This window comes from Artemia franciscana, chromosome 21, assembly GCF_032884065.1.
Source record: "Artemia franciscana chromosome 21, ASM3288406v1, whole genome shotgun sequence".
Classification (NCBI taxonomy): Eukaryota; Metazoa; Arthropoda; class Branchiopoda; order Anostraca; family Artemiidae; genus Artemia; species Artemia franciscana.
The window spans coordinates 9,894,576-9,913,850 of NC_088883.1; the positions used below are offsets into that span (position 1 = coordinate 9,894,576).

General features: G+C 34.0%; 1 protein-coding gene and 1 long non-coding RNA gene across 2 annotated transcripts in view; one reads left to right on the forward strand and one right to left on the reverse strand.

Annotated features, from left to right (window-relative positions):
- LOC136040996 (uncharacterized) overlaps nt 1-18,785 on the reverse strand; it is a 29,037-nt gene extending 10,252 nt beyond the window's left edge. The window contains exon 1 of the long non-coding RNA XR_010620929.1: nt 18,717-18,785. This is a non-coding gene — a long non-coding RNA (uncharacterized LOC136040996). The remainder of the gene's footprint in view (nt 1-18,716) is intronic.
- Nucleotides 1-19,275, forward strand: part of LOC136040566 (protein Wnt-5b-like) — a 148,132-nt gene that overhangs the window by 17,499 nt on the left and 111,358 nt on the right. The gene's annotated exons all lie outside the window — the stretch shown is intronic.

A 19,275-nucleotide genomic window follows, 5' to 3' on the forward strand; every position in this document is an offset into this window, starting at 1 on the left:
TTGTAACTTGCAGCCCCTCCCCCGGGGATTGTGGGGGAGTAAGTCATCCCCAAAGACATAGTTATTATGGTTTTCGACTATGTTGAACAAAATGTCAAAATCTCAAAATTTTGATCCGTTGACTTTGGCAAAAAAATTAACGTGGGAGGGGGCATAGATGCCCTCCAATTTTTTTGGTCACTTAAAAAGGGCACTAGAACTCTTTCATTTCCGTTAGAATGAGCCCTCTTGCGACATTCTAGGACCACTTGGTCGATACGATGACCCCTGGAAAAAAAAAAAAAAAAAAAAAAAAAAAAAGAAAAAAAAAAAAAAACACGCACTCGTGATTTGTCTTCTGGCAAAAAATACAAAATTCCACATTTTTGTAGATAGGAGCTTGAAACTTCTACAGTAGGGTTCTCTGATAAGCTGAATTTGATGGTGTCATTTTCGTTAAGATTCTGCGATTTTTAGGGGGTGTTTCCCCCTATTTTCTTAAATAAGGCAAATTTTTTCAGGCTCGTAACTTTTGATGGGTAAGACTAAACTTGATGAAACTTACATATTTAAAATCAGCATTAAAATGCGATGCTTTCGATGTAGCTATTGATATTCAAAATTTAATTTTTTAGAGTTTTGGTTACTATTGAGCCGGGTCGCTCCTTACTAGAGTTCGTTACCACGAACTGTTTGATATACTTTTAAAGAACGTAAAAACTTGAGCGTAAAGAACGAGGGTTAAGGAGACGGCAGTCCCCTGACATATGGAACAATTTCTATTCGTTTTGAGTTTCGATGTTGCTCCTTACTTTCGGTTAAGAATTTTCTTTGTTTTTTTTTATGTCAAGAAAAGATACAGGACATTGCTGACTTGATGCGAAAGATTGGTAATGGCAGTACCATAATTGATGAGGCTATCTTAAACCAAGAAATCTAACATCTTTTCTATGTACGTCGTGCATGTAGAGTGTGCCCTTGTAGAGGGGTAGAAAATACAGTTAAACATAGCTTTAATAATCACTGACTAATAAAATTAATCCAAGGTAAACGCAATAAAAGATTAAAATTAAATCTTTTGAACAAGTGCAAAGGTAATAAAGCGCTTTAATTTTAAAGATACTTTATAGAAACTTTTTATATCAAGCCAAAAATTTTGACATTAGTATTATATTCTAATTCTTCTGGATAAATTTTATCGATTCCTACTCTCAAGAAATTTGCCGTTATTACTTTAAGCCTTCTATCCAAAGTGACGTGAAGCATATAAATGCAGTGAAGCAGTTATTTGCTTTGTATGAAAGAAGGGCGAGGCTGTGAAAATTGTGTGAAATTGAAAAAGACGATTCGAAAGGTTATCAAGCCAAGTCTGATTAATATTTTATAAAGGACGGATGCTGTTGTTGCTGTTGACGAACGTGATGTGTTCCAATAATAGCATTAGTTGTTATCTCTATTCTTTAGAATTTTCATGCTTTCTCCATTCATAGATGGCATGCCATCTACCTGCTAGATTTTTACCATACTACTGCTAAAAAAAAACGAACAATTTTTTTGCGCGTTCTTCTAGGTGTACGTTTTTATGCGTTTGTCCCTACAGCCGATGCAGGATCGTTTTGACGCGGTGTTTATGTCGGATTTCTACAAACAAATGCATTACCTGCCATCTCAGGTGGTATTGAAACTTGTTCCGGACAGAGCAAAGATTTTGCAATTAACTCGTCAAAGTTCAGCTCGGCCGGAATCGTTCGCTATATAGAATGGGACCCCAGTAGGGGTAATCTTGAAAAATCTTTCTCTTGAGAGGCACAAGAAAAGGTGTAATAAATATCCCAAAAATAAAAAGCGAGGTAATTACCAGGACTAGGAGCATATCATCACTTGTGATTTAGCCCTGAAGCCTGCAATAAAAAATATGCGATTTTATTTCTTTCCTAGGATATTATAAGGATAAAACAATTTTACACTTTATATTATTGAACTAACTGAATTTAATATTGCTGTGAAAGCGCTTTAAATCCGGCTTGGTTGAAAATTGTCACATATTTTTCTTTTCAGGTATTTTGAACATGCTCCTACAAAACTTGTGGGATAAATTTGTATTACCGTTTAAAAAGAAAATAAAATAGAAAAAACCAAAACATATGTAAACTATGGATGAAAAATGTATATCTATGGATATATATATATATATATATATATATATATATATATATATATATATATATATATATATATATATATTTATATATATATATATATATATATGTATATATATATATATATATATATATATATATATATATATATATATATATATATATATATATATATATATATATATATATATATATATATATATATATATATATATATATATATATATATATATATATATATATATATACAAATATATATATATATATATATATATATATATATATATATATATATATATATATATATATATATATATATATATATATATATATATATATATATATATATATATATATATATATATATATATATATATATATATATATATATATATATATATATATATATATATATATATATATATATATATATATACATATATATATATATATATATATATATATATATATATATATATATATATATATATATATATATATATATATATATATATATATATATATATATATATATATGGTTGTTAGTAGTGACAGCCCTTTTGGTTCAACGACAGCCTTATCCCTTCGAATCCCGGTCCCGGCACTTTTTAAACCTTTTTCAAGACGCAGATGCATGTTACGTAATAGGGAATGATTTTTAACAGATATAGGTGCATTTTACATAATAGGGAGTGTTTAGTTTTGGTTGTTACGTAATAAGATTTGGTTTTTGCACCATAGTGAGCGTTTTCTAAATGAAGCAAGCGTCAATTGCTTAAAAACATCAGGGGTGTAGCAAAACACCTATGAGGCCCCGCCCAATCAAGGTTTCCTTGGATGCGGTTTAAAAAACCTTCAGGGGGCCCGACAAAGCAGTAATTCTTTAGATGTTGCATAATAGTTTCTTTAAAAAACCTATGAAACCCTGGACATCTATACTTAAGGATTTCTTGGATTGTTACATAACAAACTTTGATTGTTTAAAAAACGTTCAGGGCCCCTGCCAAATCAGGTTTTCCTTTGGTTTTTACATAATAGGCTTTGCTTGTTACTTGATTCTATAGGTTTTGCATATTACATGTTTCTTTAATTCCTTTAAAAAAACTTCAGGGAGCTCGCCAAATCAGTATTTCTTTGTTTGCTACGTTTTAAAACCTTGGATCATCCCAGTATTTTTCATGCTTTCTCCCCATTGTGGTCAGCAAGCAAAGGATTTTCGCCGATATTTTCTATGAGCAAAACCATTATAGAGACTATTGATTTTGCTAGGAAAAAAGACTTGTTGCTATCCAGCTATTTCCAGGAAACAGAAGCGTCATCCGCTCTTATTCTAACGGGAACCAAGTAATTTTCTATTGTGTTTGAGGGTATAAGAACGGGTACTAAAACTAAATCCCCATCAGTCTGACATAAGATTTTGAAGGTGATACATCTTTCTAAAAATGGATATGTCTCAAAGATATCAACAGGTAAGCCTCTCTGTGTATACCCCCTCCCCCACCAAACAATAAGTTGTGCATGCCCAAATTTAACCTACTATAACTCATTTTATTAGATAAAAATCTAAAAAACTCTTCTCTCCTCCTATTACACGGTTCACAACATGATAAATTAATCTTATTTAAACGAAAAATTCACGTCTAGTATTAAGCAGCTTTGAAGTGTATTCTAGCAGGTTGCTAAAAAGACCTAAGCACTTCCATATGTTCAACCTTTAATGATGTGAAGGCTTAGTTTTTGCCAAACAGCTACTCTCCTGATAACTGAGTGAAGGGGTTCTTATCAGCTGGCAAATTGGAACACTATGACATTACAAGAGAATCACAAATTGGGACGTTATGGTTAAATATAATCCTTGTGTGAAATGCTCAGATAATGTAGCTTATTTATGTGCTAAATGAAAGGGTGTTTAATATTTTTTTTTTGTTATACTAAAATATCAAACAAGCAACCCTTTTTGACAATAATATCAAATTATTTGAGAGCCCACTCCACCTCTCCAGGATAGGGTAAGATGTAACCCTGAAGCTTACTGATTCTTTGGCCTTTTCCTCTAGAGTGCCCTATTATACACATTTTTCGTAAACAGAGTACCTTAAATCTCCAAAAATTCGTCTTTTCATTATCTTGAAAAAATGATTAGGCTAGGAAATGGAAGGGGTCTACATATTTGTCCTGGGAAGGTATTTCGAAGCATTTATCAGGCTTATTTTATCACTCTTTAAGGAAATAGCTGTAAATCAATGTACTAGGGTCCAAACAAAACCCTGTATTCTCAATTGGTTGGATAATCAATTGGTCAGATAATCTGTTGGACGATTTGAAAATGGTAAGCACATTAGCTCTCGAATGGACTACGTTAACTGGGACGAGTCTGTTTACCCTGAGCAAGCGAATCGCCAGACCCCAGATAGGTTGTTGTTTCCAAAATATGATACGGGCAGCGACTTCCTATCCAATGATGTGCTTGCAGGTCTGAAGGTGACAGATGTCAAAAAAGTCTGCAAAGGGTTGCCTACACACTGTGTAAAGTAAAATTTTGATGTAAGTGTTTATAGGAAATTTTTAGAAAATAATTTAGTTCCAAGAGCGAGTGTAATGGCCGATCGTTCTTTAATATGTAAAAACTGCACAGTTCGAGTAGAAAAATGTCATATCAGCCTTATCATACATGGTCTATGTGCGCGCGGATGGTATTAGAGTAGTACCACACGGTCATTGTTTTACTTCAGATCAAGACGTATGTGTAGAATACATACGGCGTCTTGGTCTGGCGAAAGCTCAATACTTGGTGAGAGGAGGGTCCCTTTTTCTCATTCTCTGGCTCAGCAGTTTATTTTTTATATGTTTTCTAATGTTTTTTTACATGTTATTTATTTCTTTGTGCGCAAAGCAGAATCGATGTTTTAAAAACGCCATAATATTGTGCTATTATTTCTTATCATAATCGACCAGGCCCAGTCCCCTGCCGGCATGTCTTCCAGCCGTGCGTGCTCGGCCGCTTGTAGCGGTCGCTGCTTTGGCGGACTAGCCTGTTAAAGTGCGTTTTAAATGTCTGTAATTATATTCATGTGCTTATTTCATGTTGTTGATAACTTTATGTAAAAATATTATATGTGTATTTATAGTGGATTTATTTATATTAAAAAACCCAAATATTCTAGTTTTGAGTATTTGTTCAACGAATCGAAGTTAGGCTCGGTCAGTTGTATTTTGACATTGGGGGAGTATTTATCAATTTAAAACTTCATTCAGATTATTTCTTTGCAGGCCATAACAGTCTGGCAAACAAAAAATTTAACAAAAATAATTTAAGATCGTGGTAAAATGTTTGTCTAGTATTGCCATAGTGTTTGGTAAGAGTCCTATGACAAAATAAAAACCATCACACCAGACATAAATTCATACGGAAACTTGACATGTTTAATATTATTGACCCAAAGTCGTGGTTGATTATTGATGTTTTAGATGAATCCATTGAAGAAAGATCAGAGCAAATGTATGAAAATACTTGCTTTGTTTAGTAATTACTATATCATCTATAGGGTTGTTCGCGATTCAAGTTCTCTTATAACTTTAAACCATCAAATATATCCTGGTGAACAGAAATTTTTACTCTTGGCATACAATCAATTTACTAATAAACCTGATAATTACATTCTCTTGGATGTCAACAAAAACACACCCAAACAGTTTTGTGTTGTCACGGATATTTTTGAAAATGAATTTACTGTATGTCTACTCGTGGATAGTAAAAAAGTTCATTAGTTGTCATCATGATATTGAGAGACCTACGTGAAAACAGACATTTATTTTCCGTCCTAGGTAATTCAAACCTCGGCTTAGGAAGACTATACTCAAACACGATATTCACAATGAACTCATTAGTCTCTTTTCTGAACTCTGTTTAAATTTAACTGAAGGAAATGTTGAGTTGCCAGAAGTAGATAGGCAGCAGACAAAGCAAAATCGTTCACTTGTACGTGCCCTAGCTTTCAAAAAGAAAGAAAAAGATTTTTAAAAAGAAATGACTTTTTCAATTGGGTGGTGGTTTCTTTTCAATGTTATTGCTGATAATTATGGGACTTGTAAACAGTATTCTCTAGAATTCAATACGCCCTTTTAGTAAAAGAACAATTTGAAGATAACATTGATAAATTTACTAACAATGAAATAATTGGCGATTATGAAAAATTAACTTTGCTCTAAATGCCCTTTGCCGATTATGAAAAATTAACTTTGCTCTATATGCCCTTTAGCATGTCTACTGACATAAACCCTGCCGTGAAAGACCGCTCAAAATTAATGTCATTGACCAACCTCAAAATTCACTGTCAGCACCACCACAACCGTCACCGTCACAACCAAAGCAGGGAGAAGATTTAAATAAAGCTTAATCGCGTGTTGTAGACCTAATGCCTCTTTCATATTACAACCAAATTAAAAGGCTCTAAGTCTATCTCGCTGAAAATGACTATGTACAGAATGATGGTAGTAAGAGTGAAGCTTTAATCCATAGCAAGAGTTTCAATTTGATTGGTTTGGTATCAGATTTGATTGTAAATCGTAAAAGACTTGAAACATTTGATAGTCATTTGTATAAATTTCTAAAGCCGTCAAATTCCCAAATATCTTTTTGTGAATAGACATATTTCAAATCATTTCAGGGAATATGAAGAAATATCAAAAGATATATCGTTTTCAGAAAGCACAACGAGTAGGGGTAATTATTTAAAGGGTTTCAAACGAAGGCATCTTTCTAACACATTTAGCATACAAAAGGGTAGTGGACGCTTCACACTGTATTTACGTTAAAAAGGGCTCAGGGTTTTGAAACAAGTTGATGAGAGTACTGGTGAAGCGGGAAGTTTAATTGCCCCCCACACACTTGCCCCAGTCGCTGGAGTTGAAAAGCAGTTGGCGACAGAGTATTCACAGAATGAACCCAGCTACACCCTTCATCGAAATCATAGAGTTCATGGTAGTCATTATCAAAAAACTAAAGCTTATTTCCCATTGCATGCATTACAAGTAGATCTTTTAACTCCAGACGAGATTCAAAGACGTCACAATAACCCGTACAAGCTTATTTTACTTGTAATCAGTGTTTTTAGTCGCTATGCATATGCCGTTCTATTGTGTTCAAAGATAGGTGATGAAGTTTCTAGTACCCTTGAATCTGCCTTTAAACAAGATTCAAACGGATCGGGGAAGTGAATTTTTTCCACATGTAGAAAAGTTTTGACTGAGATATAATACAATACTCTATCATAGTCATTATAAGGAGGCGTTTGCTATACGTTTGATAAGAACAATTCGACTTTTAACCTTGAGATAGTGTACATTGAAAAATGTTGCTGCTTTTATTATTGCTGCATTTAGATACAATCATTTTGGTTTGTAATCGACACTCTCATCGATCCTTGTCCAATCGTAGTCCTCTTGAGACTCATCTCATTAACAATACACTTGACATTTCCAAGGAAAAGGTTGTGAAGAAGAAAAAATTTAATTCTGGTGGTACTGTTCGAATCAATAGATCTACTAATATTTTTGAAAAAGGTAATTACTTTTGGTCTACTGAACTTTCTAAAATGTCAAAAGTCTTAGACACTACATCTGTAACGTATCGTCTACGTAATATGAAAGATAAGTATATTCTTTGCGGTTTTCACGAATATGAATTACAAAAAATTAAAACCACAGCAACTTATCAAATTTAAAAGATATTGAAGAGTCGAAATCGCAAGGGTAAGAGACAGTTGCTTGTTTTTTGGCTACGATACAACTCTGATTTTGATTCTTGTATTGCCGCTGAAGACGTTCGCAATGCCTAATGATTTTGATTTGACATTCATGTCCAATTTCTCTAGTTCATTGTACAATGATTTGAATAAAACAAGCGATTTTTGCTCTTGATGATTGTATTCTTAAAAATACATATGATATCCTGAGAAGGGATCGTACATATGAGATTAAAGTAAGACCCTTTTACTTCTCCGAAGAGGGTTTGGTGGTAAATTGTGACTCTGATGGTTACCCCTTTGCTACTCTACCGTAAGAGGAATCCAAAAATATGGCTGAGTCGTGTCGTGTTATCAACAAAATAATTGTGAGTCGAAAAAGGGTCGCTTAACATTCAACTATTCCACAAAACAGAGGAGAATTTACACTACCAGCTCATTTGAGAATGAAAGAATTTCCCTCAATGAGGATTTACGTGAGGTTCTTGGTTTTAAAGATTGTAATATTAAAGCAAAAAATGTCATTGGAAAGGATCATGTTATCTATACAGACTATTCGCCCGTCTTCTCACCAGACAATTTTACATTTCTTTACGTACCGTTTGTCAAGACAGCAAGAGTCGGTAATACCAATGTTCCCCTCTTACGTATTCTTGAACGAAAAATCTGTCACGAGGACTTTCACCAATATAATATAAAGCACCTTTAATATATTCCATTCAACACTTTGTTTTTTGAGCTGTCATTTATCATTAAGAAGTGGATTGGGCGATCATCTAGCAATCACAAAAGGTTTCACTCTCACTACCTGTCATTTTGAACCATTCAGTGAGATGGTTAATAAAAAAAATACTTTATTTTGTCCTGATATTCATTGCTATGTTGCTACTCTTGGACAATGACAATTGGGTCATGGAATGGTTATTACAGGGATGGTTTATCAATGTCCGGTTACGATCTCAGCAATTGGTTTGCTAAGTTGTTTTTGCTCTGCTCTACCCCTGGCTAAAAAATATATTGCATAAGTTGCTTCGAATTATGCGTCCTTTTCACTACACAATTGGGGCTCTGGGAAGGATTTTAAAGAAATTATTTAAAAAGATCTCAGTTCCAGCACGCGATCCCTCGGTGAGCAATTGAAATCACGACAAAGCGGTAAAGGTTTAAAACAGGCAAAAAACACCTCATCATTCACCAGTCTCATCCCAAGCCGGAAAACTTCGTCTTGTCAAAGAAAATAAAGAAACAAAAAGCAAAAATTGGTAGATTGAAAAAGGATTCCTTTTCTTAGCAATGGCATATTTACCACATAAAGAACTTGCCTTTCAGTGACCTCATCTCTAGATATTTTCAATGCGGAAAATGTCGATGTGAGTGTAAGTCATGGTTACTATAAACAATTTTATCTGGCATGGTTACTATGAACAATTTTATCTGCAACAACCACTCTCTGCAAACGTCTATTTTCAAATTTATTCCAGTGAAGATATGAAGTGAAGTGATATGATTTCATACATATGTCTTCGAAATCTATAGATTTGCATTTCAGTGTAAAAAAATATCAACCATAAGAAACCAAGTGCAGCCAAGGGGTTATTCTATGGAAATTGTGTACTACACAATTGTTTAAACAAATAAGTGTCTGCATAAATGGGACGTTGGTGAGCACAAGCAATAATCTTTCTAATTATGGAAGTTATAAACAATTCATGTTGATGACTTCAATGGCCTATAGGCTATTGGATACGAATATAAAACGGTCACTGAAACTAGCAATGTGCTTAGAGATGTGACAACTAAAGATTTACACTTGGTTGGGAAAATAAATAATCAAATATTTAATATACCTAAATTGTTGCCTCTCAATGCTAAGATTGACATAAAACTACAACTTGCTGTGTCCAATTTTATTTTGCAAAAAGTACTTGGCACAGCACCTGACATAACAGTCTCTCTCACCTCAGCAACACTTTAAGTACGAAAAATACGGATTATTACTTCTTTTGCTTTGGCAAGTAAGAAATTAAGAGCTAATGTAAATAATATCAAACTGCTCGTTCCGCATAAATCACAAACCAAGGGCATGTTGCTACGGGTGCACGCACTTAAACCAATTCTTCATTTAAAAAGTATGAAATTGTTCAAAATTTTCTTTGGATTTTGTAAAAAGTGCTAGTGCAGTTGGATCATGGACGAATTCTCCACGTAAATTTGAATTGTTTGGACTTTCATCTCTTGTACGTAAAGTAAATGGGATTCCACTCTACAATTTATCCTTTGATAAATCCTACAGAACCCTTTACAAATTGACAATATAATCTCTACATCCAGACTCACAGTTATTTGAAAATGGTAAAATCAAAGAAATGTTTGCAAAAACTCATGGTATCCATGTATTGAATTTGTCCGGTACTCAAGATATGACTATTGCCCTAACAGGCACAGTACGTTTAGAGTGCACCTTTTCCGAAAAATCTGAAGAGAGTATTGCATTAATCTCGATAAATTAATTTGGAATCTATTTGGAAAATACCCCTGATAGCAATGTTCAATTAGACTTGACACTATGAACACCAATCAAAAAATCAATGTATTCAAATTGGACCGCTACATGTCCAAATACAAATCGCAGTGCTTACCCTTGGATTTTCTTGAGTATATTCAAAAGTTAACAATGCCCTTATCATTGGCCTTTCGTATACATTCTACATACCTCACATCAAAAACTATCTTGAGCAAAGTGGAAAATCTATTCTTCAAAATAGGAAGCGAGTATAAGATTTAGCAACCATGCGTTATTAAATTTTATGTTTTGTTGTCGCGGATTTACTTACAGTGAATTTATTACCATTTATGGTTATAATCCTTGATTGAACGACTTTCTAATTGAAAATACTCTTTCGTACCTGTATAATATAAATTTCAGTGCTCCAAGTGTGAAATTCTTTAAAATGTTTGTGAATTTGTTTATTAATGAAACTTGTATGCACAAACTCCTTGTCCTTTAAATTTCTTCTTCCACGTGTAGCATCGTTATTGAAAAGTGGTGGCAGCTTGTCAGGATTTAACTTGTATTCATCTTGGCATGCAAAGTCATGGGCATATTTTCTATAATGTAATGTAACTTCATTTTTATTACATCTCTTCGTAAAGTCAATAATACTATTCTTATTCATATTTTAAAATTCACGTGTTTCAGTATATTTATCTGAAGCAATATCGGACACAAAAAGTTAGTAGGCTTATAATCATAGCAGTGGGTATCTTCACAGCGATTACGTAAAAGCAGAATCTCTTATTAATCCAGCAATTGAAGCGTAGGCCAGGTTCCTTCTTGCAAAGCTATTTAAAACGACGATGATACCAGTCTCTTAAAAATAAGATGAAATCACATTTAGGGTTTTCGTTAATCATGCCAGGGTAAGTAATTTCCATTGATCACATTTATCGTAGTGACAATTGGAGCATAAGAAACCTTTAGAATGAGAGTCAAAAACATCTTCAAGACGTGAATTACAGTCTTTAATTTGCGCTACTTATCCTCTATGCAATTTAAATGGATTGCGTAATCTATACTTTTCATTATATTAATCAATAATAGCGCAATTCTCACAGGATGACCAGCTGCCCAATGTATACAAACATAATAAACATGTGTAAAACATTTTTTCAATGTTGATTGTCTCACTGCTAAGAAGAAACTGACTCACGATCAATAAAAGGATTGTCTTCTAGGAATCGAGTGACGTCACACTTCAAAATCAATTAAACCTGTTTATTAAGGATTTCTAAATTTTGACTGATTTTTTTTTGTCATGAAAATAGAAGACTGAAAAATTTTCGGGATGGGGTCTTAAATCAAATCTAGGTAGTGCTCAAAGAGCAAAGCCACAATATCGTTTTGTTTTGTTTTAATTAATATATCAGTAAATTGAGTAAATGCAAAGATGGAGACTCATCTTTCATCATATTGCCAAGCATTCTTTGTGAGAGTATTTTCCTTTGCACTGAAGACTCTAGAAAATCATCATTTAGATTCAAACGTTTTTTCCAAAGTCACTAGATTCCACATTATTTTTTGGTTCTCAAATCCAGTCATTTTTAATCCTGACACTCTCATTACTGACTATAGACTAACAATGGTTCTTTCTTGCTAATTACAAACTTACTCCTTTTTTATATATTGATCTGATCGTTGTCTCCAGTATATTTCACTAATACATTTAATCCGTCTTTTAATCTTTGTATATTCATTATATTTACTTTTGCTGCACAGCTTAACTGCTCTATAAACTTGAATTAGCTTAATGATATAGCATATTGCGCAAAAATCTCATCACATTCCAGGGTTAGCCGGCAACTCCTAGCAATTTCGACTCTAGCGTCAGACACTCTAAGCTTCATTTCACCATTGCTAGTTCCTTGAATATCCAATAGAATAAAATTATCCATTACTAGAGAGTAATATCCTCGATGTTGACACACACTCTTTCTCAATACTGAAGCAAATGTAGCAGCTCAGGCATGATTACGGCACTTTCACCGGTAAACATTGGACCATGATCAATTTTTTTTTTACAACCAGGACTTCCGGCTTGACTAATGTACTCTAACATTCTCTCTTACATAACAATAAGGGAAATCCTGATTTGGCGGGGTCTTGTAGATTTTAAAAGAATCAAAGAAACTATTAGGTAAAGTTTTCATATTGAATAGCAGATTCTGAAGGTTTTTCCCTCGTCTCATAGGTTTTTAAGAAAAAAACACTCTCTATTTTGTAATAAGTAAACATGACATGCAAAAGTAAAATTTCCTGTAGCATAATATGCACCTGCATCTCCTAGAAAGTAGATAACATCTGTGTCTTGAAGAAGTTTTAAAAAATTGTCGGGACCGGGATTCCAAGGGATAGGGCCCCGCTTAAAAGCATTATGCTGTCACTACTTTTGTTTTATAAATTTTTTAAAGGGGTTAAATGACATTATCGAATTTTCCAGATATCTATTTTAGTACTAAAATATATAAAAAAAACAAGTAAATCTGAAAATAATTTCTCACAAAATAATTGGGGTCAGCTTTGAACACAAGACCTTTTTTAAATAATCATTTCTCTTTGATATAAATAGTAACAAGAACAGAATAAAAACAGTAAATTGAAAGTAAAAACTAGTAAAGTTTTCATTATTTTATCACCAAACAGTTCGTGGTATCGAAATGTAAGTAAGGAGCAACTCGGCTCAAAAGCAACCGAAATTCTAAAACACATAAATTTGATATCAATGGACCCGTAAAGAAAATCATCCTGTTATGGTACATGAATATGCAAGACTCATGAAGTTTAGTGTTACCCATAAAAAGTTACGAGCCTGAGGAAATTTGCCTGATTTTTGAAATAGGGTGGAAGCACCAACTAAAATTCAAGGGATGTTAAGGAAAATCATATTATCAGATTCAGCGTACCAGAAAATACTACTGTAGGAGTTTCAAGCTCCCATATACAAAAATATGTAATTTTGCTACTTTTGCCAAAAGAAAGATCAACGATGCGTGCTTATTTGTTTTTTTTGTATGTTTTTTCCCAGGGTTGATCGTATTGAAATGATGATCCTAGAAGATGGGGAGAGGATGCATTCGGGCGGAAGTAAAAATTTCTAGTACCCTTTTCAAGTGACCAAAAAGATTTTGGGGCAACTAGCCCCCCTCACACGTCCCTTTTTACCCCAAAGTTATCCGACCAAAATTTTGTGATAGCCGTTCTGTTCAGTACAGTTGTAAGGTCAAACAACTTGGTCTTTAGGGTTAAAATGATGCCCCACAGCTCATGGGGAGAGGCATGTAAGTTATGAAATTAGTTCTTTGTTTACCTATAATATTTGTTATTGGGAAGTATACAGACACTTTTTTTGGGGGGGTGATTTTATGCTTCGGGTGGTTTTCAATAGGGAGAATCTTCCTTGGAGAGGGAAATTTCTGTGAGGGTGGTGAATTTCTCAGGGGACATTTTACACTAGGGGGAGGAGTTTGAACTTTATGTTGGATGAAATTTCCATAGAGGAGTTTCCCATGATTATTTTGGGAAGGGTTATTTCATGGAGGGTGAGCCAGATTTACCGGCATTATTAAAAAACGATCAGAAATTCAACAAATTTTTTTTTTACTGAAAGTAGGGAGCCACATTAAAACTTAAAACTAACAGAAATTATTCCGTATGTGAAGGGTTGCCTTCTCCTCAATACCTTGCTATTTACGCTGAAGTTGTTAGCACTTTTAAAAAATCTTCTTATCCTAATTAAACGGCCCCTCTGTTTCAGTAGTCAAACTTCAAACTTTAACGAAAAGAGCAAGGTATTCAGGAGGGGGCAACCTTCCATATATGGAATAATTTTTGTTCGTCTCGAGTTTTAATGCTGGTCCTTACTTTCAGTTAAAAAAACTTGTTTTTCTATTTTTTTTTTTAAAGGAATCAAGCTCCTTAATTAATTTTCCTTTTTTATATTGAAAAAAAATTAGAAATTGGTGAATTTACAAGGCTAGTGGATAGTACTAAAAATAGTAACAAAAGTAATCGATACTAAAATAAATCTTTCATAAAGTAATTTAGCTCAGCTGTAGAAAAGTAGGCTATTATCTCTTATGTTAGAAAGTCTTCCATAGTAAATGCAGGCTAGTTTCAGAGTTGCAAAATACTAGCGCTACAACCGGTGTCCGCTTTTTCATACAAAAATATTCTTTGAACAATGAATTTAAGGTTGCTAAATAGTTTGCCAGCCTAGCTTTTTGGCTTCAAAAAATCTAGCTTCAAATAAACTGAACAGAGAAAATTAGCAAGTGATGGAGGCAATTTTCCTGTTTAATTGATGACAATTTCAAATGCCAGCTAATTTCAGAGTTGCCAATAACTAGGACCACAACCAATTTCTGCAAAAATGTTTTTTGATCAATGAATTTAAGGTTGATGAATAGTTTGCCGACCTTGTTTTTTGGCTTGGAAAATATTGCTAATCCAAATCAAAGACGACAGAAAAAGGAGATGAATCAGATATTCGGCGCTTTAATCTTTTTAGGGCCTTAAAAGATTCCAGCCCATATCCACAATGCCGACATTTTCACATAAAGCCTTAAAATACAATACAGGGTTTACGCCTGATTTAACCTCAAGATAAATTTGATATACTGCGTATTCAGTTAATGACATATTGAGTTAGTAGATATAAAATTGACACTATACACCAACAAAAAGGATTTAAGACCATTTCAGGTTTAGCTGTTTACTTTAGTCTTCAAAAGGTTAATATTGTTCTGATGGGGTATCAGTCCCCGAAGCTACGGGAAAAACCGGTTTTGCGCCGTCGAAAACCCTCAGTGTGCCGACGTCGCTACCAATACGATCGAAAGCGGCGTGCCGCTCGAAATTTGAAGCGCGAAATTATTTCCTGAGACTATTGAGGAGCAAATATAATGCAAAATCTAATGTTTAATGGTATTTGCTAAATTTTGGGTCCTTTCGAAATGTTTTTGTATCTACTCATCAACTTTGGACTTTAGATTACCATTCACTTGTTTCTGTCGTCTTCCCAATGTAATTTTCTAATTAATTTTCACAATGTAACCTTTTCTAATTAAAATGAGTTTCGACTAGCGATAATACTCCTCGAATACCTTATTTATAAATGCAAAAAAGGCAGCTATTCTTCCTGAATATGTAAAAATGAAGCATTTACAAAAGCTGCATGAAGCATGTGCAAACACAGGCAGATCCAGGGGGTCCTGGCCCCCAAGATTTTTCTGGCACCCTCTTTCCCTTTTTTTCACTCTTTTCTAGATTAAATTTGTCCATTTGGTCAATTAATGGCACCTTTGTCACAGTGCCCCCCTCCCAAGATTTTGCTCATTGGCGTCCTTGTCGCGTTGGGCCCCCAAGATTTTGCTCTAAATCCGCCCCTGTTTACAAAGTGGAAGAACTAAACCTATATGATGTAATTCCTTGTCTTCCCAATAACCTTTTCGAAAAAATTCTAATTTAAAATAGCAATGAATTCCTTAAAAAAATTTGTGATTTAGATGAGGTTCTTGATGCTGGTGCACAGTTGGTCATTGTGCAAGTTGTTAATCATCTCCCTTCTTGTTACCTATCTTGTTACCAAGATATAAACACGTCAGGTCCTTAAAACGAAATTTGACCACAAGATGGAATGCAACATGTAGTATGATGCAAAGTATTATTCAATACAAAGGCCCTCTGGCAAGTGTTTTGTGTAAAATTGGGAAACCTGATCTTGCTCAGTCAAGATGATGAGGAACATGAACTGATACTTGACCTTTGCTGTCTACTATCAAATTTTTCTACTACAGTAGAGGCTATTGAGGGAGAATTCTTTCTTATCAAAGAGCAGTGTTGAATTCTGCCTTGAGTTCACCTTGAGTGTTGAATTCTGCCTTGAGTTCACCTTGAGGAGCAACCAAATGATAGTAGCTGTATTTTGCTTATGAAAGAAAAGATGAGAAACAGGTTTGACTTTTGCTTCCCATTTCATGGTGACAGCTTCACTTTTGGACTTCGAAACATTCAAAATAAACGAAACTGGTGACCATCTGAACCTTCTTGATGGTTCACTGAAAAGAAGAGAATTCTTCACTAAAATGGTTAAGACTCTAGTGTTAGAGACTTAAATAAGATACTCTATCCCATCTCTTCTGAACGAAACTTGTTCAATCAACACTCCAGGTTCCTTAAGTTCAACTTGTGATGAGCATTTTAGTGCAGTTGGAATTTCTTTAGTACAAAGAGGAGAGGGCCCTCGGAAAACTTGAAGAGGAGGCTTTAATCTCTGGTTCTGTCAGTGGATCAGCTACCCCAATCGGTTGTGTGAATATGGCTAAGGGATTTTTTCAGAAAAGCAGAAACTCTAAATCTCCTCGTGATCATACATAAAAAAGGAGGCTGCTTGATCAGATAAATGTGTGAGAGCGATGATGGAGAACAGGATAAAAATGATGATGTGGTTTAGTGTCAAGTTGATATGTATCAGGCCTTGGCAGCCCATACCAGGAGATGATCCAGTCCTAGTTGATGCAACCAATCCAAACATTTTCTTCTGACAAATATACCCCATTCAGCTGTCATGGATTGCAGCTTTGGCAAGAAAAGTTCTATCGCTGCCAGGCAACAAGTGCCACAGCAGAAAGGATTCTCAGTGGTGCAGGACTTATTATCACTGTTATGTGTTCACTGCCGAAAATTTTTGGTCTCGCCGGTGGCGCGCCGCCACTAGCGTTAGCATGAGTCCAATACTAGGATTGTCAATTATTCCTGGAAATAAAGTTTTCAATGGGGAAAATACAAGCCATACTATCTATATTTTGTTTATTAATTATATGTCATATCGGAATTAAAATTACTAAGTCAACGCTTAGTGATAACTCATAGTGCAATTAAAATTGCTAATTCGAATGGCTAAATTAAGATTCCTGACCTATTGTTTGCACAGGATGAATCTAAAACTTATAAACACTCAAATCCAGAGAGCAATATGCTTACTTTTTAAAAATTGGGAAAAATTAGAACTTTCCTTCCTTTAACAGGCTCAATACTCTTACAAAAAAGTTGATCAGGTTCTGAAAAGGTAGGGTTAGTTTTTTCTTCAGAAACCACGGATCCATCGCTGTCTAGATTTATCCCTCAGTATTTGTCAGCCTAAATTAATAAGGAAGGGGCTTTTCTTCTCGAGAGAAAGATTCGCTTGCAAAATTAATTCTCAAAAATTAATAATGGCATAAAAGTACAGTTACAACCGAAGCATAGGACAGTATTCTCCGTTTTCCCCTTTGGCTCCATCGTTTTTACTGGATTAGCATTTCCCACAAAAGGGCCGGTCAGATTTTGAAAGGCGGGGTTACATGTCTCCAGAAGTTTCATGTTCTTATTTGTCTAAATTTTTCAGTCAGCATTAGTAAACCCAGTTTTAAAAAGGCAGAGTTTTTCTTCATCCAGAAATAACCAATAATGTGATTGGCTCACAAGAATACGTTCAAAGATAAACCAATAGAAATGAACCCCAATTTTTAACACGGAACTATAGGACAGTAACTTCTCCTTTTATCTTTGGCTCTGTGATTTTACCCAAAAACCCTAAATAGTATTAAACATCTGGTTTTGGCAACCAAATCGAGTTTTGTTTAGTGTTTCTTCCATTTTTTCCATTTTTCGCCTTCTGGAAAAATGAACACCCAGTTCTGCAACAAAAAAATTATCAGCTCTAAGACGATGATGCTTAGTAGTGAATATAAGACCAATTTAATATTACTATATATCTAGTATGAATTAATACACAACCTACTTGAAAAGAAGACTTTCGATTTAGTCTTAGTTTTTTTTTAACGGCTGTATTATTTGCTTATAAAAAAATCTACGGTACAAAACTTAATTTTTTTGGACAGCCCGAAGAGTATCCCTATTTTTTTTAGTTTTGTTAGCTTTGGCAATTTTTAGGGTAATCTTTATTAGTTTCTCCTTTGGTAATCTTGGTAACTTTGGTAATCTTGGTTTAGTAAGTTTTCAGTTTCTTGTCTGAAACATCTCAAATTTTCAACTCTTATAAGTTTTCCATTCTCTGTGGGAAGGCCCTTGAAAATAATACAGGACTGCATAACTAAGAAAATTAATAGTAGAAAACTTTGCTTGTAATTTTAGTTTTTAACAAAAATCTTCACATTCATTATTTTTCAGCATAAAAACACTCAAATGCTCAGAAGTTATTTCAGTTAGTACAAAAAAGACGATTTTTTTATGACAGACTAAACCTTTTCAAAGGATTTGTGCCTAAAGGTGAAATACCTTAGAAATTCCACGCTTCAATGTCTGTAATGTTTTCTTTGAACTGTCGGCTTTTCTTTACTGTTGAAGATAATATGCTGACTAACTTTTTGTGTTTGCTGAAAAGAGCATAACAAAAGAAATCAGTGTTGCCATGTCATTATTGTCAAATTACCTTCAAGCGAAAATTGTCACCAATTTGATATTAGGGCTATTGCGTAGATGCATCAGCAAATATTTATGCGCTTTTCACACCTTTGCCGAGACTTTCATTGTTAAACTTCAAAACTATTGTTGTATCATGACGCGTGCAAACTTTTATAATAATTAATATTTTTTGTGTTTAATTTTTACTTAACATTGATGTTTAACTTGCCGGAAATAATTTGCATGTTAATCAGGTTTCAATGTAATTAAATTAGAAGTTTTCTGAAAAATAAACAGAAGACAAGAAATAACCAAGAAACCAAACAAGGGTGATTTCCAGCCTTCGAAAAAAAAAGACAACTAGACAAAGTATATTTTTTGGCAAAGACCTCCGATAATCCGTCCACGGCGCTCAAAAAATGGAAGAAAATGG